This window comes from Microchirus variegatus, assembly GCF_963457635.1.
Source record: "Microchirus variegatus genome assembly, chromosome: 5".
NCBI classification, from domain to species: domain Eukaryota; kingdom Metazoa; phylum Chordata; class Actinopteri; order Pleuronectiformes; family Soleidae; genus Microchirus; species Microchirus variegatus.
In genome coordinates this window covers 36,214,402-36,241,923 of record NC_139806.1, presented here as the reverse complement: position 1 = coordinate 36,241,923, position 27,522 = coordinate 36,214,402, and positions in this window count along the sequence as shown.

The window sequence follows — 27,522 nt, the reverse complement described above, 5'->3', positions numbered from 1 at the left end:
ACAATTGACATCACACAAAGTTCTGAGTTGGTGTTTGTAGAGAGACCGACAACTTAACCTCTCACTCCCTCTGAAGGTGAGACAATGCGATTCTCCCACCACTCTCTTCTAAACACAGTAATAACATCACACAAGGTTGAGTTCAGTTTAACATTGCAATGGTTTTCAGTGCCCCATAATGTTATCAGATAATTAACATTTTAAATAAATATGTTAATATGCTAATTACTGACTAACTACTACAACAACATGCACTTCATACCCGTGAGTGTTTTGTGGCTGCACACAGACATACAGCACACATTCTCTTCTGAGTCTGCATTGTGTGGAAGTTAAGTTTGCACGAGGGCTGTTTAGCAGAATAAGAGATGCATTTATCTGTGTAATGAACTTTGGACGCTAGCTAACTTAATCCCAGTAATGCCTGCGAGAGTCAATTAGCGCGACTAGATTCAGTGTGGTATTTATCTGATAGAGCAGACCCAGCAACTACACACACCAGAACAACACATGCACCATATTGGGCATCTTCATCTTATCTTTGGGCTAATGGGACCACAGGGCCCATCATCAACTCTACTCTAAAATGCAGTGAGAGTTTTTCTTTTTTTTTCATTTCTTTTTTTTTTTAAAGCCTGTAGGGAATATTAAAATTGAGTCGTTGTTGATTTGCACAACTAACAAGTCTTTTTAAGAGTTTCTTTTCCTCCTCTAACCATTTCAGTTTATGTTATGAGCGTGTTAATCTGGATTTGCCTCAATCAATGCTGACTGGATATTATCATTGTAGCTCACAGGTGACAGCACATTACAAGACCTGTAACAGATACCGCTGGGATCTCCATCTCCCCTATGACAGGATCTACTATCTGCAGCAAGAGCTTGTACAGAGAATAATAAATGACAGGGTGTGATAAGACTAAGCTGTTAGCAGGAACGGTCATGGTCTACATTGGCCTTTTTGTCTCTCTGGGGACAATGGCGTGTGTCTTTGTGCATGTTTCAGTGTGTGTGTGTGTGTGTGTGCTTGTATTTGTTACCTCACAGACCTTGTCAGGACTAGTAGTTCTCATGGGGATCTAAACCTGGTCCTAATGAGGCCGAACCTCATTTCTGAAGAACTGGATAAGTTTAGGGTTAAGATTTGAATTGTGGGTTAAGGTTCCGGTTAGGCATACCTGCACAAACCCGTGTGTGTGTGTGTGTGTTTGTGTGTTGCAGCTGTGGTTATGTGTGGCAGATTGCGCTTAACTTTTGCAACCAGCGGGTCAGTGGCGGCCATTGTCTTGTAACAGCCTGCGTATAGGTTACAAAGGTCTCTATCTGCTTGCTTCCTCATTTCTTATTCAGACCCACGGGGGTGGAGGGCGACGGGGGTGTGGGAGGAAGAGGGAGAGGTGGGGTGAGGAGGAGGAACAGGGGGGATAACTGAGAGGCTGATGGAGACTAGGTGACAGGTTGGAATAGGCCATCAATAGATCCATCAGGCGGGTAATTTGGAACGCGCTTAACATACATCAGTGGAGTCGTAGAAGCTGGTATCTGTCCTGTCGTGGAATCACAGTAAATAACAGTTAAAGACGGTGTCAGGCCTGACCTGGCTGACCCCCCCACTACACCACCACCCCCCCCCCCACCCCCACCCCCCGCACTCACATACACACAAGCCACAGCACTGCGACAGTGGAGCTCGCACAGATGGGAAGGTATTAAAGCGATTAACAACATATAGATTCACACATACAAGTGATAGACACATCAGAGTCACACACATTGTGAAAAAACATCCGCGTTAGTTTGTATATACATAATTGTCATGGATTTAATTTAAATTGAAATAAAATGAAAATCTAATTAAAAATAATAAAAATAATAAATCACATTGTTAGATTTATTTGCGTTATAGGCCTTATATATAAATCAGATGCTGTTTAAGAAGAATTAGCGTTACATACTGAATAAAACAAACCTACCCACAAGTAAGATGACATATAAGCTGCAGCATCTTTTTATTGACAGACATTGAAAACTGTGTATAACACCAGAGGGCAGGCAGATCAGCCTCATCCCCAGAAGATATGTCTCACTTCGTTTAAAGGCGGGTATGTGTGTGTGTGTGTGTGTGTTCTTACAGCAGAGCATGTGACTATAAAAGTGAAGCACCTTAGGCTAACTGCTGTTCCTGCCACTCACGCTCCTCACTGTAACACACTGAACGTAATTGTGGCATCTCGACCCACAAATCTCAACATTTGTGTGTAATTTGATGCATGGGATTACACAGCAAAGCTTGATGATAAAATGCACATTGTCAAACTGATTTGGGAAATTTCTAAGCATTTATAGTCGAGTTCTTTCAGTTGAGAAAAAGGTGACACTTTTACATGACTATTGAGGTTATTCTGAATTCATTGTTAAGATTATGATGTTTCAGCTTCTGATTATAACTATAATCTACTTCATACACATTACATATTATTATTTATTATATGAGTGTGACCTCATTAGGGTTAAGAAATCGTAAAATTGTGTTTAAATGACAATATCTTATTTATCTTGGCAAAATTGTGGTCCATGTAAACATACCCACAGATAGAAAACTATCTTTAACATTCACTTTGCAGCGAGGAAATGAGGAGAGCATGTTTTAGCATTGTTCTTTAAAAAAAAAAATGGATGGAGAACCTCAGATATTACGAGTAAAAAAAACTGCACCAGGTCATAATATATAAATATTACAAATTGCTAAAACCAAATACCAAATATTTATAATTTATTCATTGGTCACCTTTCCCGTCCAGTTCCCACATCAGTAATATCTCATGTCTTATTTTCCATTAACATCTTAAAGTACATGATTGTCTTATTGTTTTTATGTATTTTCGTGCATTAGTTAGCGCTTTAAATGACCTTTTATCTGAATGATGCTATATGAATGAACTTAAAATAAAAATAGTAACTGCTTACTGCCTGTGTTCTGCGTTTTTAGTCCAAAGCAGTTCACACTAGGTTCCATGTTAAATTACAAACACTTACAATAAGGAAGTCCACCTGTTATTAATCAGCCACAACAATGCTGAACATGTGAAAAGATATGACAAACAGCAATTATAATCAAAATACATTTGATCTACACTGATTAAGGTTAGAGTGACCTGCTTTCTGTTTGTTGATGAAGACACACAACCCGGAGACACACAGCAACACAAACCAGAAGTGAGTCATGACTCTGACCTGTTCTTCTGTCTTGTTGAACTTGTTACAGTCCTCTTGGCTCTGCTTTAATTAAATCCAATTAGCTAGTCAAGGTTGTGTGCACACTAACACTGTTACTCTGATACAATTTGGCCTCTGCTTTTAGCTTCAAGTCTGCGCAGCTACCTTAATCAAAATTGTCACTTAAAATGAAACTACAGCTTGAGTAATTAAATTTAATTGGATCTTGTCACTTCTTATGCTGGCGGTGTTTTGATCCTTGTTGAGTGGTTGCTGCCTCCGCTTTATTACAGTCTGTGGCTTTGGCTTTGCTGAGGCCAAATACTTTCAGACCTGGTCAAAGCCGAGAACGCTTTGAACCCTGATCAGCGGTTGAGTGAGAAGAAACAGCCCTAATTTGACACAGGATCATTATTTCTATTTCATCAGTATTTCTAGTTCACCTCTGATTCTGTGCTGGCTCCACTGTGGGGGAGTTGGAAACAGGTTGAAATAAAGCCATAATTAAATCAATGATGCACTTTGTCTGTGTGTAGGTGGTTAAAGCGCACTTGCGGTAAGGATGCAACAAATAGGGACCTCTTCAAAGATAATTTTTAGTGAAAGTTTGTTGATGGTTTTTCATGCTTTTTTTCCCCCTGGAGGATAAATTGTAGGCTGAAAAAAAGACTTGAGACGACTTTTTGAATGCACATCTTCAAGAAATGCAGCTCTTTTGGCTATTTTGCTCACAAAACTCAATGATTTGATGGGTCATGAAGGAGATAACAATGAGTGCTGACGTCTTCATACATTGTGCTTAACGGAGTGATGTGGGGAAAGCCAAAAGGTGGAATAGCTTTTCTAGAGCGTTGCCTTCGTGGCCAGTTATTTGTGTTGCCAGAGAAATGAAAGATCTAAACGGAGTGGTCAGGATGGGCTTGGCAGCATTGCAGTGACCTCTCAACCCCTAGACTTTGGAGAATATGGAGGAATTGAACATGCAGCCATGCTACCTAAGGCAGAAGCGGCAAATCTTTATTCACTGAGAGCTGCTTGCTGCTAAAGCACATTCCCTTTCAATCCATTAGAGCTCACATTCCCCTTCCCCTTCATCACACAGTGCACCCCTTAATTTGACAATGACAAAGAGCCACTTGCAGATTTTAAATTTCATAATTTTAATCTGTCAAGTCTGACATTTAATTAGTGGCTTCCTAACCTGTGTCTGCCTCGCTCTCTGAAGGGCAGCGTTTGTTCTGAGTGCGCTGCGCAATCTCTCGGCGGAGGAGAAGAGAAAGTGGATTAATATATATGTACATTACCAGCTGCTGCAAAGACAATACACAGAGCGGGAGGCCATTAGGGCCTAATGCAGACAGATGAGGTTAATAATATTTGGGAAGTGTTGCTCTATTAAGCAGAGCACTGATTAAGACCTGAGTGGGATCCCCCCTTCATGAGCCACTGATTGGGACCCGGGCTGCCTTTTGTTCATCTGCTCCCAGAAAGAGGCGAGAGAGGGAAAGAGTAGCAGAGGAAGAAAGGACTGGAACAATGTTGGTTGACTTTGTGTTATCGCTGACAATGAGGATCGGTTTAATGAGAATCTTTACAGACCTAGATGGGGTTTATACAAGTCCAACGACCACAGATAAGTTCATTAAAACCACGATCAAACAGATGGAGCCACCTTTGGAAATCGTTCAGGGTACGAAGGAAGAGCTCGGTGATTGCTTTAAGTTCACACTTGATTTCTTTTCTTTAGCCATTGCAATAATATTTCCAGACTTACCTCATTAATTTATTTCCATCATTATGAGGATTGAAGTATGAAGACTCAGGCCCCGGTTGTATAGTTTTGAGATTCTTTTCCACCAAAAGGAGGATCCTGAGCAACACTATTTCATACAGACAGCTCTGGTGGAGCAGCTATTGATTTTGAGATCAATAGAAAGTTAAGGGAGATGGAGTGGAAATGGCTTGGAATTGGGCTGGTCAGGAAAGTGTCAAGTACTGCAGGTGTGTGAGGATCATGTTTTGAGTCAAATGTCAAAGTTTTATGGCAGGAACATTTTGTATTACTTTTACATCGCTGTGCATTTTCTCAAATTCATTCATCCAGTCAAAATCTGTCTAATTACTGACTGCCACACACTGTGTTTTTTATTTTATTTCATTGTCCCTATAGCAACAGGCTCCTCTGAACCTCCCAACACCAATAGAGTGTGATGTTGAGACAGTAGGAAAGAGACAGAGGGGGAGGTGAGTTAGCAGGATGTGGTGGTGAGATAATGGGTGAAGTGGAGATGTCTTCCTAGGGCCCACTAGTGGTCGCTCCGTGCCTCTTCGGTCTCTCTGACTGAGGGATAAAGCAGAAAACAAGCAGTTGGAGAAAAAAAGGTTAAAGACTGAGAATGAGAAGACGGAAACACACACACACACATACACGCGCACACGCACACACACACATTCTTGTACTTGCTGCATACTGAGGACTGGGCTGCTGACAAAGTGAGGACCAGCATTTCCACTTTATAAATCAACACAATTACAAATATCTACTTCATGAATGACATCTACAAAGAATTACTGGTTGCAGTACCATTTTTTTTCTTCTAATTTTTGGTCCAAAATTTGCCAAAAACAATTTTGGTCCAAAATTTGCCAAAAACGTTATACGCTATGTCGTCCAAAATCTGACAAAAAAAATTGACGCACATTTTTTTGTCCAAAATGTGAGGCAAATTTTTTTGTCCAAAATTTGACGCAAAATTTTTAGTGCAAAATTTGTTGCAAAATTTTTTGTACAAAATTTGACGCAAAACTTTTTCGTACAAAATTTGACAAAAACGTCATACTATACTATGTTGTCCAAAATGTGAAAAAAAATTTGACGCAACATTTTTGGTCCAAAATTTGACAAAAACGTGATACTATACTATGTCGACCAACATTTGACCAAAAATTTGACCAAAAATGTTTGGTCCAAAATTTGACAAATCGTCATACTATACTATGTTGTCCAAAATTTGAAAAAAAAAAATGTGGTCCAAAATTTTGACAAAAACGTGATACTATACTGTCGTCCAAAAATTTAAAAAAAAATTTGAAGCAAAATTTTTGGTCCAAAATTTGACAAAAACGTGATAATATACTTTGTCGACCAACATTTGACCAAAAATTTTTGGTCCAAAATTTGACAAAAACGTCATACTGTACTATGTCGACCAAAATTAAAAAAGAAAATTTGACCAAAAATTGTTGGTCCAAAATTTGACAAAAAAGTCATACTATACCATGTCGTCCAAAATTGATTTTTTTTTTTTTTGACAAATTGAGTATATCATGTTATAACAACCTAAGGAAGTGATTTCAATGAAAACAAAGTGAGGACCGGCCAAAATATCCTCACTCCGTAAAGATGACCTCACTTTGTTGGTTAAAAACCCTCACTGGTCCTCAGTATGCCGCAAGTACAAGAACACACACACACACACACACACACACACACACACACACACACACACACACACACACACACACACACACACACACACACACAGATCCACATGCTCACCCTGCTCTGCCTCCCTGTGGACTCTCACACCACAGGGAGGAGAGATAATGGTGAAAAAGTCAGGCCCACCTGTTTAACTCCTATAAATCATGTGTGGGTGTCTGTGGGTGCTGTGAGCATCTGCATGTGTTTGTCTGTGCCCGCATGCATGTGTGTGCAAGTGTGTGTCTGTAAATCACCCCCTTGGCCTAATTGGAGGCTGATAATGCTCTCATTTCCTGTGGAGGAGGTCCATAAGTCAATGGGGGCTCGCTGGGTTCCTCTGAGGCTTCAAACACCGTTTGACCAAACCACTGCCTCCAAATCTACACCAAACCTCTAAATCTCTCAGTGATAGAGCTTTCGCGTGTGTCGTATGTGGTAAGATGTGGCACGGTGGTTCACGTTAGAGTTAATTTTGTAGTGTATGAGCGTGTGTGAGGCTAAGTACGTGTGTCTGTTTGTGTTTCACTCGATCGCCGCCTTCCCTTGACAGTGCTCATAGAGAGAATTAGAGAGCATGTGAGATAATCACATGAATAAAATGCAGCCGGTAGCTCATTACAAACCCTATTATTCATTAATTAACATTATTAAAACGCCTAATAGACCCCAGCACTCCTCCCAAGCCCCCTGCCTCTTTTCAACTATGGTCCCTGCTCCACGGTCCCTCCTGTTTCTAAACATGAAAAGAATAGCACATCAAACGAGGCCTGGTTTCAATGTGTTGGGGATTTGCAGGTGTAGAATCGCACTGCACAGGGAAACTGTACTCGTCGGTCGCACCGTGCTCCGTCGCCTTCCTCTTCGGCCTCACCAGTGACACACAGAAGCTCATCCGCCCCATAACAAACCCCTCATTAGGAGTGGAGAGAGAGCTGGGATGTGTGCGCCCTAATTAGGTCTCTCCGTCTGAAAGTTTCTATCTTCCCCTCACCCCCCACTCCCCTCACCTCCATGTCCCTTCATCGCAGGAATAAAATGAGACATTTATAGAAGGAGGTTTAATCACTATGTGGTTCTGATATAAGGGAAAAGTTTTGGGCAACAGTTTTTGTCTGTGGCGTGCATATGCAAACGACAGAGATTGAGCAATGCTGCGCTTGTTTTTGTCACAATTTTGTGATATTTGATTTCAAATCTTCTCAACGAGTCATCAGCTGAATGGCGTTCATTTCATTCTTCTTACCGTGCAGTCATTATTTATGCCCTTGCACTCAAACACAGATTCATCCAGGAGTTACACAAACACAGCAGATTAATTCGGTTATATTGTGGCAACCAATATTCAACAGAGAGAATAATATCTATCAACATTTTTTTTAATTGCATTCCGTGAGAAGCAGATATTAAACCTGCATAATGTATAGTTTACGTGCAGCAAGATCTGGGAAAATTCAGTCACAAAAATCTAATGATTATCATGCATATTCAAATGTCCAAACAATGCGCCTTAGTTAAACATTAATACCGTAATTTAGATAAAATCAGTTTAACGTGTCCAAGAAGAGAAGTATTTTCCTCATTTTGTTCTCATTATTTTCAAATAAACAGGACACTATTTGCGGTGAACAGGGATTAGCAGTCAAATGATGAATATGTAGAAACTCTCAGAGATAATAGTGGGGTTTAAACTCCATCCTGTGATTACTTTTCTAGTTGTAAATACTTGACGCTCCAGTTGTACTATGACCTCAAACAGGATTTCATGGGAACACAATATCCATACCATTAAGGGAGTGTTTTATCATTTTGAAAGGGACGTGGACTCCTTGTATCCTTTGGTGGAGCCTTTGTACATTAAATTACATTAATATTTCTATTTATGGCACAGCAATACACCACATGCATGTGGCACGGCGTTAAAAACAAATTGTTTCTCTTGGGATATTTGATATTGTAATACAATTTTTAACTGAATAAATTTCTGAAACACAGTCAAACAGATAGATGTATACCGCTGGAGTGAGAGATAATAGAAATTTGGAAAAAATAATGTTCTTTGCAATGCAGTCATTGAAATTACGGCCATATGAAGTCAGCTCTCCCTCTCTTAATATCTCATGCCCACGCTTTCTCTCTTTCACACTTACTGAATGATGCCTCATGACAAGTAAATCACATAAAAGGTGGTGTTTCCTCATGTGGATGAAGAGGCAGCATTCATCACACAACCCTCTTCTCCTTCCTCCTTCCCTTTTCTTCTTTATTCTTCCTCCTCCTCCTCCCCTGATTAAATCTGGTGCTCCCTGTAGGATTATTAGATTTCTAATTCAATCCGAATTTCAGGAACTTGTTTGCTTGGTTACCTGTCACAGCATATCAGCTTGTCATATTAGTGGTGATCGTTGGCTCTACCTAATCTGCTTTAAACAATTTCATTGGGTGCTGGTCTATAAATCATTCCCTAATGGGATTGACACGCGCAGGCTTAGCTAGGTAAACAAATCAGCTTTGTTTTATGTTAGGCAGCAATGAACTTGGCTTTATCAACTTCCCATCGATTCACACACACCACAAGGTCAAAATCTCTCTGGTTGCTCATCAGCGGGAGTAGGGGTCAGCACTCAGCAATTAGAATATGTATCAGATGGAAGCAGAGGAGCCCGTCACATCCTGTGTCTTTCTCCTACGCGTTAATTCATTTCTTATCAAAGTGAAGGCATTTCAAAGTAAAGCATGGGCAGCATTGGAGGGGAAGTTCTCTTTATTGGAATTTGAAAGAGAAAATAAAATGTATTTTATTGACGGGAAGTCCCAGAGGCAGCTTAAAAACTCATTAACTTTCAAAACTGATGCAAATGTGTTGATTAACATCTAAAGGTTGGAGGTTTTTTTTCAGTCATAGATTTTTTTTTTTCTTTTTAGGTTCAGTGTTTTTGGATTTTAAGGCTTCATTTTGAGCTGTTCAGAAAAGTTGATTCAACTATAATATTCATTAACCACATCATGACCTCTGTTTTGCAACTAGACTGAGTATCTGTGCTGTGCCACATGTCAAATTGATGAGTGGTCTGGCTCAATATGCTCAAAGTCCACTGATATTTAACAGTATCCTGCAATAAATTATAAACGCCTTAGAAGTACAGTATCTAAAATGTAGTACCAGTTATTGGTGAAGTTCCATGTTGCAGCAGAATATCTCTTACCTCACACCTCCCTTCTACTCCAAGTGTGCGAGAACCTTCGGTTTGCATCAAAACTCAAAATATGTTAAGTTTGTCTGTTGTGGGTTATTGTAAAAACACGATGAGTTGACCTGGCTCTTGATATAAATGTGGAAGTTGTGAAAACGATAAATAAAATAATTTACGATTGTACCAATAAAAAAGATCTTTATAAATAAAAATACAACTCTTCAACAATTTTACACAATAGTTGCTGTAAATCCTGGTGGTGAAAGTATTCTACGCTCAGAGGAATGATGCACATAGGGTTACACTGCAGGCCTCATGTTAAAATGCCCCTTAACTTTAAACATTTATTTATGTATTTATTTATTTATTTAGCATAAATGTACATGTCACATATACATTGTTAATCCTCAGGATGATCAGTCAGTGGTGTTTCATAATTGACTTGTGAGTATTACTGTTATTTTAACATGTCACAACATCAATGGGATCTTGAAGAGGCAAAAACAACAACAAAAGGAAAAAAGTCATGTAGACGATAGAATTCAGTGAACAATGCATTACTTCACACCCTAAATATGTAACACATTAAAAGTGTCATGGCATCCGTATTAGCTCCATTACAGATGCAAAGAACTACAAATGAGTTTAATCTGGAGGAAAAAACAGCTGCAACATAATTGTGTGTGTGTGCGTGTGTGTGTCGGCATGACAGAGAGTCCCATAAATCCATAGATCCGTCTACTTTCAGGTATTCCCAAGAACATGACAGTGTTAATCACCCAATTACTAATCTGAGACAGAGTCCAGCAGGACTTTGGTAAATGTCCCCGGTGAATAAAGAATGGATTCATATGAACAGACTAATTAAACATCCTCATTGCCACTCTGCACTGCCAAAGCATACAGAAAGTGAGGGAATTCGGGGAGAATAAATAGCAGGGAGCCGACCTGTTCGGCAGCCATGTCATGGGATCTTTTCACACCAATACATCTCCCTAATGCAGGCAATTTCCTGCAGCTTTTCACCTTAAGAGGGGATTTGACCTCCGTGGGCAACACTTAAAAAGAATTCTAATGTTTGCCAATAAGGAGGGATTAAGTCAAGGAAGAATGCATTTTCCTAAAAAGTAATAACCATAAACACCAGAACGCTAAATAAGTGAATGTTGTATAAAATACATTATTATATAATAAAACATGCATTTATGGTAAGTCTTCGGTGTTGATGGAACTGTTAGTAGCTGGTGCGTGCAGGGAGATGGAGACAGCTAAGTCCTTGTATACGGGATGTATTCTGAATGCACAAAGTGATGATGCAGTCTGTCATGTAGGAAGCTGCTTTATGGAAAAGTAGAGGCACTTGGATGAATATATATCTGCCAAAGTGGTTGACAAGGCATACGCAGTAAACACAGACATGTCAAAATCTGTGCACTGATGTTTTGGGCAGAGCCTTTTGCGTTTTTGATATTTGTGAGCCACGTTTTGGAGGGAAACTTTTACCACTTGAAAACCTTCCAAATCACAGCTGGCATGTCAAGGGATAATCTCTTCAATTACCCATCTCTGTTTTTGAGTGTGCTAGGCTTTTAGCCCTCTGATTCCCCTCCACCCAAAATCTGTGTGTGCTGTTGACAATGAGAGGTAAACAAGAAGGGTGGGGGTTAGGGGGGGGGAAACTCACCAAATCCCCTAGAGGCCTGGAGGGGGATGCCACACAGCCCAAACTCCTTTCACTCCTCAGCTGTGAAACAGCAGCTGCCTTTAAGGCTGTGCTCAGGAGAGACTGACAGCAATTACAGCTTTCTCTCGTTCCTCCTCTTTCTCTCAGCGAGGCGAGAGCCACTCGATGGGAAAACCACGAGAAAAGGAACGAAAACCACCGCTCCTCCGTCTTTACTCTACGAGCGAGAGACATTTACATCCAGCTCTCGGCGAGGCGGTGATTGTTTACTTTGAGTGATGTGCGATTATGACAGTTCAACAAATCAATGTTACACAGGTTTGTGGCAAACGGTGGAAATTTTAGAGTAAACCCATGTAAATTATTAATCTTTTCCGGGGGGGGAAGTTGCAACACAGAGGCATGCAGCACATCTCGAAAACACGCTCCGACCTGACAGTTGTACTGCTCTGCCAAAACGTTTGACAGCCTGCTCTACTTAAGATTTGCGAAGAAGACGTTGGGGCGAGTGTGAGTCACAACCAAAAGCTGATCTGAGATCATTGCCATGTGTCATGCACGTCGACTGCGACGGCTGATCAGCTGGACCGCGTCGTAGCAAAACACGGACAACCTCTTTTTCCCCCCACTGTATGTATGTTATTGTGCTTGGATGTGCTTTAAACACACTGCACATTTTTTTTATTGTAGCACATTATAAAAGGTCCTCAAAATCTCATAGCGGATTCAAGTGGGATTTTTATTGGTCAGAGAACATTGAGAGACCATGAAAGCAGATATGAGAAACATGGTAACTGAAAAATATAAGAATGACTCACTGACAGCTCATAACCATTTTTAAAACTAGAAATAGATCCACAGTAACTGCTGTGGTGCATTTGCTTCTATTTTCCTCTGCTTTTTCCTCCCTGCCTTCTCCTCCCCTCCCCTCGATGGTCAGTGCAAGGATGAAGCAGAGGTGAAGCAGAATCAGAGTGGTACACATATTACTCTCTGTCTCCCTCCATTCTCTTCTTGTGGTGGTTGACAGGGCCTGTCTGGCCTAACCTGGGTGGAAAGTGACTCTAATTGTCATCTCCACAGACAAGGTTCTGCAGCCATCCTGGAGGCACGGGCAAAATATACTTAGCTACTTTATCATATAGACAGAACCCAACCACCGAGGCAGCTTATTGACGTGGACTTTTATGCAAAGATAGAACTTTTGAATTGGCAGGTCACGTCACCCACTGCTTAGCATGCATACATAATGAGAATAAAGCCTTTTAGACCCTGGCTGAGACACAAGCATCTGACAGGTGGGGTTTGAGAGTTCAAGGAAATATGTGTATTCCCTGCCTCATTGTCTGAACCTGGGATGGTTAAACATGATTGTGTTAGCTAGGAGTATAGCATTTTACCAAATGTTCAGTGCTCGATAGCATTAGTTTAAGGTTGATGCTGTGTCATCTTAACTGTAGTGTACACAGTGCTCACCTAATGGAAGCTATCAGAGCTGAATATTTATTTTTCACGGTAGAGAAATTCACGAGCTACTCATGAGAGGGGTTGCAACAATAAGGCATGCTAACACTATGTAGTGTTTGTATTGTTCGCCATCTCAGGCGTGGACGTATGTGCATCACTGAATGATTTTCTTTTCATTAAGTCATCCATGTTTTAATATTATAGGGCAGGGCAACCACCCAGTGTTTTAAGAATTAGATTAAAAACGATCACAAGACTGGGAATATTTATTTTGGAAAAAAGGGGTTTATTTTACACAAAGTTTAAAATAAAATCAGTCATCTTCAGGGTCTTTGTAAGGGAACTTGTTTCATGGGTGAATTTCAATTCCTTGCTTAACCCTCAATCTCAAAAATGCGTGCTCCCTCTAGTGCAAGTTCTGTCCCGATTCTCAGAAAAATGAAGTTGAGGGGCGAGTTTAAGGGCTGTATCGCCCTCAATATTGAGATTTTCCAAGACCACCCTTGGGAGCAAGGGCTACCCAGAATGCTTTGCGTGTTTTGACATAACAAAGATGGCACCCAAAGCAGCGGAACGAGTACGCTACAAATGAAGTATTTTCTTTGTTAATAGAGATAAAAAAATGATGAAAACCATTGTATTATCTTAGTTTAGGCCCATATTATGGATTACTGACGTCATTGTTGCGTAACATTATTTTTATTTTACGATCTTTTGTCAATAGCCGGCCGGTGCACACACACAATCGTACGCTATCGTTTACTTTTCAATAAGTCGTGGTGTGTGGTAACTGTCAGCTGAATATTTGTATGAGTATCATCTCATAACTAACTGACAACCTAATAACTTGACTGACAAACGGATCGTAATAAATAATCGTGACGTAAATGTGTTCTTCTTCTTCTTCTTCTTTTTTGGAGTTGACAGACTGGACGCAGCTTTCGTGTTATTCTGCCCCCTACAGTCTGAAGATGTATCTGCATTTAAGGGGTGTCCCATTTCTAAGTGACAAAATAACCCTCAACACCCTTGGTTTTGAGGGCCAGTTAAGATTAAGGGTTGAGCTTGAGGGTTAAGATAGGAATTGGAATTGGCCCCATGTCTCATCTAGTTGCAAACAGTGTTCAACAAAGCTGGAAAACCTTCAGCTTTATAGGAGCCCAACTTTTGTCTTGTAATAAGACCATGGCCTGCATTAGAGGAGCACAAAAAAATCCACCACAGTCTTATTGTCACAGAGAGAAAGCACACACACAGACACACCTGTCTACAATCACCACCAACTCACAGCCATTGGCTCACAGCCTTTTTAAACACACACACACACACACACACACCCCTTCACACCAATCAGTACAATACATTCTAGGTTAGATGGTGTGAAAGTGACAAGATGAACTGAGATGATGATACAGGTCTACCTCAGTTACACCCACGAGACACACCTGAGAGGCATCTATTGCAAGTAAGCTGTGCTGTTCTTCCTCCACAAGCTTTGTGTGTGTTTAAGAGAGAAATAGATTGTAAAAACAATATTCAACCCCAGTTTCAGTATCTATATCTGTCGATTACATCACAAACACTTTCCATCGTTGTTTCACCTGTAAAAGCACTCTGGAATATGGGTTCCTGAATCCATCAGTAAGGCTTTTGTTGTGAAATATTTGCAGGGCCAGCAGATGTTCAGCAACTTCATACTACGAGAGGTGCGAGAGATTCAGCAGATCAGAGGAGCAGCTGTCTCGCAACTACACATGGATCCAGTGCGGCCCAGGCATCAGTGAGGCCCAAGTCATACTTTCCATGCGTGTGTGTGTGCAGAGGTCCCCTGGGGCCTGCGTGACAGTCATTTCATAATTTGCCCATTTCAGAATGCAGCACAACAGCTCCAGGTTGTTTTGGTCAAAGAGGCCACAAAGAAGGCTGTAACCATGGAAACGTGTTTGAGGTCATATGAGGGAATTTGCCAGTTCCCATACAATTAAGAAGTCAGTGTTAAAAAAAAATACAAGGAAATACAAACTAAGGTGAGCTGCTGAGAAATTGTCGCTACTCAAAGTGAATGTGACATCGAGTACACATGCATGACACACTAGATGTCCTTTTTACGTATGAGGAGAATAGAACAGCAAGCTTGTACGCACATGCAGAAATTTAAAGTGTCTCACTGCAGATGTGGAACGTGATAAATAAGACCCAGCCTTTAAGAGGAATAACATTTGATAAACATGTTCATCAATTTACACCGAAGTATTTGAATAAATAAATACAACATTTGTTACAAGTGTCATTGTAATCCATTCAGTCATTAATGAGACATATGAAAATGTCAAGTGTCAACAAAGAAACAAATCTGAGGGGTTGTCATAGGTAGAATCCATCTGCTGGGAAGCATGAATCTGTGCAAAAAAAATTGTTGTGCATAAAGTGACACCGATATCCTTAAAACAGTCTTAAATAAAAAAAAATGTGATGTATAAACCTATCAAAATGAAGTATGTTCACCTTTGTTACACCTCCTTTTTACTAGCTATGTTTTTTTTTTTTACCCCCCTTTACTACAGATTTCAGCTGTCGCCCCCCCAGAGGTGAAATTACCCCGCTTTTGTATGAAGCAGATACAGCCTTTGAATGCAGCCTGTGAATGCCTGTGGCCCTGTAAATGTGCTCTGAGAGGGAAAGAGAAAGTTAAGCTGTCCTATTGAATTGATTGAACATTCATGAAACTAAAGTGTGCCCTTCCTCCTGCCTCCTCACATGTGGAAATGACTTCCAGACATTTCCAGGGTCCCGTATGGAACACAGCCGTGAGGATCCCTACCTTACAGTCAGGTGCTGAGCTGTTGCCCTGCAGGCACAATTCGATTGTTAAATCTCTTATGAATAGAGCAGGAGATTCATCTTACTACTTACAATCTTACACGTGCAAGTTATTTTTTTTTTTTTTTACTTTATTGGAATAATTGCACAATTATTTTACAAGGCATCTTATTTTGTAATTATGTTTTGCTTAACTGCTGGTTGTTGCACAAATTGGGGCTAAAAGCGAAAGATAATTTCATGGTAAGAAAAAAAGGTTATTACTCACCCACGAGATGGTAGATAGACGATTATTTTTTTACTCTCCTCATTATTTGGAGATCATACAGGAACATGATAGGCATTTACGCTATATTGACTTATTTGACTTTTATGTGGCTATTTCTACAGCACAGTCATGTATCTGATCAAAATGCCTTAATGCGTTTACCTGAAAATACACTTAAAATAATGAATTGAAGAGGCTTCTCATTTTTGTCAGTCTCAAAAAAAGGCAATATTGAAAGCTATTTTCTTGTATTTAGGGGGCAGTCAAACGATTTCTTGAAGAACTAATCAAAATGCATGAGGTGTAATCAATAAAAGTAAGTCTTGTATGATAGGACTAGAATGAAAGAATTATACCAATTTTGCTTTCTACCATTGTGTGGATACTGCATATTCCTGTGTGTGTGTGTGTGTGTGTGTCTACATTCCATCTTGTACATACAGTATGTGTTATTAAAGGTATGTGGTGTGTCATCATTACACATTACATCACTAGAGCACCTGTGCACAGACGATGTCATATCTCTCCATTAAACCGTGCGACATGTTCCACCCAAGGTTACAGATACAACCACAAAACACCAACAGCTCAGACAGTCGTGAGACCTAATCATTATTTGGCAGCAGTAGCAAAACCATGTCAGGGTGAAGGCCCCAGCATCCTGCTTCCTAGTCACATTTTAATCATGTGCAATTAGTTTTGTTTTAATAACACTCACAATTAAAGGTCCTCCTGCTTGCATAATTCATGACACAGCAGCGCTGATGTCAGAAATCAAATGCAACAAATTAGAAATAACAAGTTTGAGACAGTGTGATTCAATTAAGATCCGGGGGAAACATTGGGCCATGCATAATTGAGGGGCCAGCAAGGCAAGACTCATGTCAGGCCTGTCAGCCCTGCTGCCGCTATTGGATTTGGCCTGTCACACACACTCAAATCAGCCCTGTAAAAATTACAGGTTACATTGATTTCTTGTTTTTATTTGTGAGTGCTTGTGAGTGTGTATGCATACATGTACAAATGCGGGGGTGTAGGAGAGAGTGTGTGTGTGTGTTAGTGGTTTCTCTGCACACTCACGGTGTATGTGTTTATACATTTGCACAAAGCATGTACGTGTGTGTGCGCCTGTGTGTGTGTGTGTGTGCCGTATGTGGGTGTGCTCACATGTGCAGTGCTGTAGAGCAGGATATAAATCAGGTGTGGGAGAGCGTACAGGAGTGAGCAATTCAGCCACATCTGGAGTTTCAAGTTTGCACTTTGGGTCCTTCAGATGTTGAGTAGTGCTGAGGCGAGCTGTGGGGATAGACACAAGGGCTAGAAAACCACACGATCATTTCTGATTATTACTGTTACGGTGCGATCACCAGCAGTTGCATCCAACTCCAAGCCAGTTATTTACAGCAACTTACAAAACATGTACTTGTGGACCCATGTGTGTCTGAATATAAGTGGTACCTAATCCCTGCACACAACATGACGGAGACTTTGAAAGTACTGCATGTTGCCACTTGTTGTTTGTTCATCCTATTACACAGCAGAGAAGATAACAAATAGAAAAGCAATGGCTTTTACTCATTTAGCTCAAATTAGATATACTTTTAATAGATTTGATTAGATTTGTCATGTGTCATAATGTACAGCAAAATTATTTAAAAGCTGCACTGCATAACCGTGTGTGTTTTATATGGTATTATAATAAAAAAAAATTGGACGGAACATGATAAATTGTATTATTTATTTTTTTATTTGATGCCATGTCGTGTCACACTTTTAAAAAGCTGATCAGTGTGTGGTGCATGTAATAAAAAAAGCATACAAAGCCACTTTGGGAAAATTACCAACAGCGTTAGTCAATCAGGGAGTTAGCAAATGTCATTAAACCAGGTTTTTTGTTATTGTTTCGATTGAGAGAGAGACCCCTGTTGGCAGAAATGGCACACTGTACATTTGAATCAACTAAGATAAATGTATTTCAGCTCATACTCTTGCGTAAGGTCTTCCCTTTCTTTCTTTACTCCAGCTTATACTTTACCTCCAGCTAAAAAAAAAGCTTGTCACTTCAGTATCATGGCGGTCCATGTAATTAAAATGACTGAGTATAGAGCAATTAAACATTTGCCATGTTAAATGCTCCTTAAACTGAATGTTTGGTGCAGCAGGAGAAGTGATGGGTGTTAAATGTGCTCTCACTTATGAAACACTTGCAGGGTTTTAATTACCACACAATTTTCAGGATTGTTAAAAGCAATGGAAATTGAATAACTTCTTTATGAGTGTGGAAACACCCCTAATGCTCATTTAATTAAACAATTGTAACCACATCTCATAAAGTGCTCAGAGTTAATATGATTTCCCTAAGCAAACCCGTACTAGCACTGACTGCTGCCATGCTTAAAAAAAAATCTCGAGACGGCATTTGGCAAAAATGAGATAGAAACCGAGCAAGTACAGCAACACAGTTACATTTTATATGTGTGTGCTTGGCAATTTCAAATGTCACTGATGTCAGGCCTCACTTTGGGCTAATGATATTGGCACCAAAAAGGGGAGAAAAACAAAACCACATAAACATGTCAATCAAAACACTTCCTGTATGAAGTATTTTCTGATTTGGATCTTGCCGAACGGCTGCCGTTGAAGGAATGAAACATGTGTTAGTAAACGAGCACACAGCCACATGTTGCCTTCAGAGTAAGTAATTTCTCACTGAATAATCACTAATGACTGAGGACCAATAGCTCCCTGAAGCATCATCTCAATCTCTCCTCCGACTGACTTAATTGCAGCCAGACACACTAACCTCTCTGTGGCCTGTGTCCTGGCTGTAACCCTCTACCTCAAATTTAGCCTTTCACTCCTCCTTTCTCTCACTGTTTTATCAGTCCTTTTTTAAAGTAGCCCTCTCCTGTTCTCTCCCAGTTTTTCCCCTCTTGCTCACTCCTTCAACCCTAATATCACAGCTAGGCTACAGCCACATATGGGAAACTTTTTCTGGCCGATTGCTCTAATCTGATTAAGGGAAGCTATGTTGCTGCTGTTGTGAACTGGCAAGCAGCTGTGATGTTAAGGAGCACCCTTTCCTCTCGCTGCCCGTTCTCAGTCCAAGGTTATCCATTAGATCCTGTTCAGAGTCCTCTGATTGTTCTAACTGTTCAGGGTGCACCATGAATCAAAACCACTGGCAGACAGACAGATCCCTCGATAATTGCATGTTTCAAAACAATGCCATGCCCACTTACGACGAGAGTGGCTCGCACTCAGTTCATTTACAGTCAAACAGAAACAAGAGGGTCAAAGAAGGGGGGAATAGTGTAAGAAAAAAAAAGTTCCTGCAAGAGGCAATTTTACATTAATGTAGTTGGTTTGGGTTCAACAAAGGGGGGACTTGGCCTGAGGAGCTGAGTGGAGCGGGGAATTAGAGCATTTAGCTATCTCCAGACACAGGAGAGAAATGAGCCTAGTGGCCTTTGTGTTATCTAATCTCGTTTGCATTTCCTTTCAGCATCATGAAAGAGAAATGTAATAGGGGCCTGATTGTGTTTGTTTGGTGAAGTTCTCATTTAGGGCTGCTGTGGCTATGTGCCCCCACAAATGATTTTCTCCTTGCCATGTTCTAGTGTTTGTACCATTCATACAGTGTTGTGTGTCGTACGTGGAATGAAACACAGCAGGCCCTCGAAACTAAAACTAAACCAAAGTCCAACCCAAAAACCAGGGAGATTTTATGCAACATCACCACTTCTCTCCTATCAGCAGCTTGGTTTATATTTTTGAGTGATTGACTAGCGGAAGGGAAGCTCATGCCTGATCACAAAAGAGACGGGAAATGCACATGGAGTGGATTTGACAGGATGAGTGCCAATGCACCCATTGATCAGAAGAATTAACATCCCTCCCAGAACCCTGGAAGGTGGGGCTGAAGTAGGCAGGCAGCTGAAGGTCACAGCTCACTGTCACAGCTCTGTCCAAATACATTACGCATCACGGCGTCTGAGAAGCTGCTTGCCTTCTACACATGATGGACAGATGACAATCATCCCCACTCTATTGTTTCACTCTGTCTCCGCATCGCAGTGATACATGCGTTTTCTGCGGTTTTGTTCCCATTTATATCTTAAAAAGTGTCAAACCATATTGTTGGCAAACGTGTCAAGCTACAATATCTCCTGTTTAAAAACTTTCACCAACTTGATGATGATTAATGATGGTATTTTAATTTCTACCATTGCCAATTTTCACATTTTTGCCCCAGTATAGTTGCTCAGGTGTGATGATTTATGGCCAGTTGTCGGTCAGAGAAGGTGTTTGTGCGAGTGGCCTATGGGCTCTTTGTGTTTATGATGAAGGGAGAGGATGGAAAGGTGATTTAAGAAGACAGCAGGTCTGCTTCTTCTCAGTGAAAACCTCCGGCAGACAGGCCATTAACAGAGGTGGCAGGGAAAAGCAGTGGCAAGTGCTTTGATTCTGATTTACACCCGTGCTGAAAAACCCAAACAAATTAGAGGAACAAAATAAGACACAGCGAGAAATAAATCACATTAATGATTAGGCTTTGAACGACAGTCAGACATGAAAGAGAGTGGTGGTTGGGTGCATCTGGAGAGGATGGCAGATTATGAGATGATATTAGGAGCTGTCTTCAGAGAAAGGCTGAGAACAATCAGGCAGCAGCGGTAACAAGAAGAAGGTCTTTGTTCTTCTCTCTGCTTAGTAACTAACATGTTGTTATTCAAGTCAACAGCCACTAGAACCTCGTTAGTAGGCCACACAGCTTACTGCTCATTAGACGACAAAAGGGTGCAATTCACTGACAAGAAACGCAGGAAATGAAGCTTATGGAGCTTTTGCCACTTTGCAGAATACATGGAATGTGAGAATTGAAACGTGACACATATTAATGACACATAACACACAGTTTGGATTAAGTAGATTTATGCTTTGGGCAATACTTTTTATTCGAACTAAATGGCATTGGCCTTTGAGCAATGAATAATTAAATGTGAGAGAGAGTGTATAATGATCCCCACATAGAGCTCACATTCTCATGTTGAGGCCACTTGAATCAATTTTCTTCACAGTCTGTCTCAACAGAATTTGAGTACAGCATAAAAATGTATTGTGAATTGTTTTCCCTTTTATTGATGTGGTTCCATCTTCATGATTAGTAAGGTGGTTTGAATATTTTCTCTGGCTAATCCCACTTCTCCCTACAGCCCAAATATGTGCGGAATAGATACTGTGAGATCTGTGAATGTGACCCTGTGATACAATGGTGACGTGTTAAAAGCTGAATCCTACCTGTTGCCCAGTGACAGGTGGGATTGGATCCAGTCCCCTGTTGATGTTTGTTGATCTGTGTGTGTGTGTGGCAAGTGTGCCGTTAACAAAAAGCGATTTGCAATCTCACTGGGATTATCCTGGTGAAATAGGAAGAAAAGGAAAAAAGAGAATACATGTAGCTTACAGTTCTCTCCATCTGTGTTTGAGGGATTTTGCCTTACTGTCAAGAATTGAATTTTAAGAACTGAATTTGAAAGGTCACATACAGTGGTCCTGTTGCACATATATGTTAGTTATGGAGGTCTACTTACATACATTAACTTGTTTTTATGGTCAAAAACCTCCTAGTTGCTGTAAACGAGCCGATTGAAATCCTCTTTTAAGACGGTGTTTCCCAGCCGCGAGACTTGAGACTCAAATCTCTCAACCCGGAAGTGACATATTCAGTACACCCGCTCTCAGAGCACAGCTCCCCCCTCTGGAAAGGTGGATGCAATGCTCCTCATTATCAAAACATTGTTTTAACAGTGTTTAAAAATAGCTTCTTCACGACTCCCCGCCGCAGTCCCTTTTATGACTTTAAACCGGAGTCAGACCCAGAGTCAGAAGACACTGTCGCTCGTGAAACACCTCCACAACGGACATTATTCTTCTTCAGTGGTTCAATGTACGCAACCAGATGTGCCCGGACTAGTGCCCGGAGCAGGAGGATCTGCTGTTCAGGAGAACCAGTGTTTACGTAACTATTACGGGATTTTCAGAGATCTCGTTGAGCCCTGAGATTACAATAAAACACAACGTTCACAGCAGTGGCTGAACTGTTTGTTTAGAACCTTCAGGGCTTCATAAACAAGGTAATGACGCAGATACACACTAAAAAAACAGCGTTAATTGGAACTTCCGGTCTAGTTCCGCTTTGAATTGAAAGAATGAATGAATTATGGAGCTGAATTTTTCAACTGAATTAAGCAGTTTAAAATGTATTGTAATGCACTTTCAAATGATGTTATTGATGTTATTTTGTTCGAAATGGATCAAATTCATGTTCACATTGGGCAATTCACATTCAGAAATAAATAATAAAATTTCTCTCCCTAGACATTTCACTTCTAATAGATCTCAGTCTGTAAATGTACACAAACATAAACTATGTTAGTACTGGTGCTGTATGTCAAGTAAGGCACTAGCATCAGTAATGAGAACATTGTACCTCCAATCATACAGCAACAAATGCTTCATTTGTGCTGCTCTGAGCGAGAACCTCCAACCTCCCACACATGCCAATATATAGATAGACCGGACGTTGCTTCTGTAAATGCTGTATGCTGCTAAATGAACTGGTCCGAGCAGAGAAGTTCGCTGCACTGTGGTCCCATGGTGAATTCCAGATGACAGCACTAATGGATGATCCTGTGATGCAATCATTTCTATCCCGGCTGCCTTGTTCTGCAAATGGGCTGTATTTCCCATCAGAGCTGTGAGATTGAGAGCTTCTTAACAGAGACATGCAAAAGTCATTATGCTTCTCATGTATACACTCCTGCTGCAGATCTACAGTGATTACATAATTCCATTTGATTTCAGGAAATTAGCCGAAATACTCTCCGACAATCACATTTGACAGTTGGCCTAGAATGTGAAGCCTCAGATTATGTTCTTCTCCATCTCCATCTTTGGAGATTAAGGATGTGCACATTGAAGTACAGCCCTTTGAAAGAGGACTGGGTTACATCAATGTTCTTTATCAATTTGTACTCAACATTTGTACTTAACAACTGTGTAAACAGCATTTAGTCTGACCCGGCAACATAAACCACTAATAAGGTCTCAACAATAATCACAGTTCCTGAAAGCTTGATTTACAGCTTTGATAAAGGTCTGTTGTAACTCTATTGCTGTAATTATAGGCCCAATGATCCAAGAGCTGTCTTTTCTTCATCTTTTTCAAAGTTGGCAAAATAATTCCTTTGTTTGTTAGGAGGGTAAACCAAGTCAAGTCCACTGAGTGTAAATCGGTTTAAAGAACATTATACTCATCTGCAATCATTCTATTATTTTCATTAACCTTATACTTGTATGAGTTACTGTGGTGACCAAATCATGGAAAGATGTACACATTATTGCAAATCAAGTAAATGATGAGCCTTGTTGATTATAATAGATTTATATTGACGTTTTTAGTTGTTGCTGACAGTCTTTTCTTGAATTCAATAAATTGAACAACTCTTCAGCGAAAAATAACTCTGACTAATATTAGCAATTAGTAGTTATGGAACAAAAGGTGCCGTGAAGGTGTGAATGAACTCATAGACTGTATATGCCTCTGCAGATAATAATGGAAGCTGTACTTGCTGTCAAGCCTGTGTGTGTCATCCTGTTCAAGCATCCAGTTTTCCAGTAGCTTCTTCAGAGGCCTCTGCGCTCCCTGGGGAGCAGAGGTAACAGAATCCCAGGCTTATACAGACATCCACACAAAGGATAGGCCTGCACTGGCAGGTGGCCCCAACACAGATAAGTGTGTTTTCTGTTTAGCGGGGTAAGGGGCGGGGGGAGGGGGGGTGTGTGTGTGAATGAAGGTAACACTGCTCACTTACAGCGCCTGCTTCCCTTCATGAGTGAGGCAGTGCACTGTGGACATGCTAATCTGTTTATGTCTGTGTTAATGCATAAGTAACAACCCTGCAAAACATCAGCCCTTTGGGTACACACACACACACACACACGCACACGCACACGCACACACTATTGGTCAAAGTTACAAATGAAACTTAACAACACTCATTGTTATACCAGAGTAACTGACCTTCAATGGGCTCTGTCCCTTGCTGTTACACCTGTCAAGTTGTCAATTTTAGCACTGCACTGAATGTAGTGTGCAAAGTTAAAAGTGGTGTTTCTTTTAAAAAACCACAGTGATTCATTATTTGAAAAAAAAAAAAAAAAAAAAAGAAATCTACACAGAAGTTGATAAAAACTAGCCACACTAACTTTTTGGCTGACTTATCAATATTCCAGCTGAAATAACAGCAGTTTTGGTTGTGTTAACATCAACATTAAATAAGTGATGGAATAATGGTATTAAATAAACTTTAAATACCAAGAGATCAATATTATACTTATTTAATGCTTTGTATAGATGTGGAAAGACCAGAGCTATCCTGATAAAAAAAGAAGAAGCTGCAGATAAATTTATAAGTATTCAATAGTACAGAGCTAGTTATAATATTATGTCCCAACATAAGAGAGGACCTGGGCACAACCTGAAAAGAAGAGACTGCTCTCTTTTCCCCGAAGAAAACAAGACAGAAATCAAACATATATTTAATTTAAAAACAAGCAGTCAGGTTGTGAGTGGTTCAAGCAAAGTCTAGTTCAGCTGGGATGATCAGGCCTTTATAGTAGAGCCTACAGTGCAGGTCCAATCAGCTCCCAGACACACACACACACACACACACACACACACACACACACACACACACACACACACACACACACACACACACACACACACACACACACACACACACATTCTTGTACTTGCTGCATACTGAGGACCGAGTTGCAGACAAAGTGAGGACCAGCATTTCCACTTTATAAATCAACACTATTACAAATATCTACTTCATGAATGACATCTATAAGGAACTACTGGTTGCAGTACCATAAAATGTCTGCTGGTGGCGCCCCTAGAGCAAAAACGGCTGGAAAACTTTTTCTTTGGGTAATTTTGGTCCAATGGTTCTATGTCGTCCAAAATGTGAAAAAAAAATTTTTACCCCAAATTTTTGTTCCAAAATTTGACAAAAACGTCATACTATACTGTGGTCCAAAATTTGAAAACATCTTTGACAAAAAATTTTTGGTCCAAAATTTGACAAAAAAACTTCATACTATACTATTTCGTCCAAAATTTAAAAAAAAAAATTTACCCAAAATTTTTGTTCCAAAATTTTACGAAAACGTCATACTATACTATGTCGTCCAAAATTTGAAAAAATCTTTGACAAAAAAAATGTTGTTCCAAAATTTGACAAAATTTGACAAAAACGTCATACGTCTATGTCGTCCAAAATTTGAAAAAATCTTTGACAAAAAAAATTTTGTTCCAAAATTTGACAAAAACGTCATACTATACTATGTCGTCGAAAATGTTATTTTTTTTTGACAAATTGAGTATAGCGTGTTATAGCAACCTAAGGAAGTGATTTCAACACACACACACACAATGTCCCCTGTTCAACATGGATTCCCCTGTTTGTGGGTGTATAACGACACTGAAGTCCCCTGTTCCACTGGTTCACAAGAACATAAAATCAATCAGTCAATCGTGCACATCTGCACTCATGCACACCTGCAGAAAGACAAGGACAGAAACAAGTAAAGAGGGAATGACCCTGGGGTTGTTACACCTGTAGCTACAAGCCACACAGATATTAGGTTTATTTTAAGAATTTGGGTCATGTTCAAATAAATACAAACTGGGAATGCAGTTTTCAGGCACCTCAGCACCAGCTTCAATTTATGGATGCGGAGATCAAGTTTTTCTAAGTTATTTATCACCTCTGCCAATGTGGTTTGTGATTTTGGCCACAGTTGCCGGCCTGTCTGTAAGCAGCATAACTTAAAAGGTAAAGGACAACATTTTGATTATACTTTCTGGGGACTTAAGTTGTGACCCAGAGAAGAGATTATTAGGTTTTTAATACAAATTAAGATATGGATTCATGTATATTATTTATATTTGTTACCACCTACTGTAGAATGTCCCCATAAGCATCTTAATTTCAACGTGGTTGGGACTCGTGTGTCATGTCAAACTGATGAAAAAAACTGGATTGGCTAACAAAAGCTTCTGTATATAATCTGTTTCTATCTAAAGAATGTCTTTACAAGAAAATGAAGTAGAACAAATGAAATGGAAAACATAATAGCAGGATGAGTGTTTTCCTCCCACCTCATAACTGTATCGACAGATGGACTCTTCAGTCCAGCCTCGTCTCTGCACACCCTTCATTTCATTTTCCAATCCTTTCGCCCGTCTCACTATTTAAACACACTCATCTCTCACTCCAGCAAGCTGACAGCAGGATTTACCTTTTTGCTCAGAGGTGAGTTCCAAGATACACAAATAACACAGAGGTGCATTTATGGTATTTGTATAATCCGTGAAGTGAAAATTGTGCACTATTTAGATGAAAGGCAATTAGACAATTACAGCTAATGAGGGCAATCCTTTTCTTTCACCCAAAAGAGTCCACAGACTAATTATCAAATTAAAGAATGCTTCTTTTCTCCCTCTGACCCCGCGCTGTCTAAAAGGGAGGGCTCTTTGGGAAAGGCAAACATTGGTCTACTCTGTGGAGGTCGAGGCTGGAGAACAGGCAGGCAGCATTTAGAAAGTGATGGGTGTATTAATCACTGCTTAAGTTAAGACAGCTTTATGGTTTGCAGGGCAGGCACACATGAATGCAGGAGCATATACAGACACCCTGCTGCTGGGTCCATTATACATCATATAGGACCATACCAACAGGTCCACTGGCCAAACAGGAAACATGGCCCACAGTACCCACAGGAAGCGAAGCAGCTCAGACTACTAGCAGACATTGCTGGTGGAACTTCCTACTCTAGGGGAGGTCAAATATCGCAGCAAATTCCACCTGACACACATGCATGCATGCACAAAGGCTGTATGACCTATTGCATTTTGAAGGTAAAGTCACAGTGCATCATTTTTGGGGATTTTTGTTGTTGCTGATATTATTATTTGGCCTCAGTTTGGTCTTCATGAACAAAAACACTTTGTATATTGCATCCTTCATCTAAAAATGGGTTCTCTAAGCCAACACTGTCAGACCTGACTGAGGAGGTGTTGTGGGTGGGGCAAGAAGCATTTATCCTATAAATCTGCTGAATGATTGGGTTTTTTAGAATTCACTTCTGAAACTTTTAATGGGTGCTTCTTTGTGTTTTCAGGCGTACTCTAACCTGTTCGCTGGTTTACTTTACTAATGTGTAACTAACAGGGTTACTGTTGCCTCTGTCTGACAGATAAAAACAAAACTTCCTGTGTGCAGCAACATGGACATATGTGTGTTTGTGTCAATTA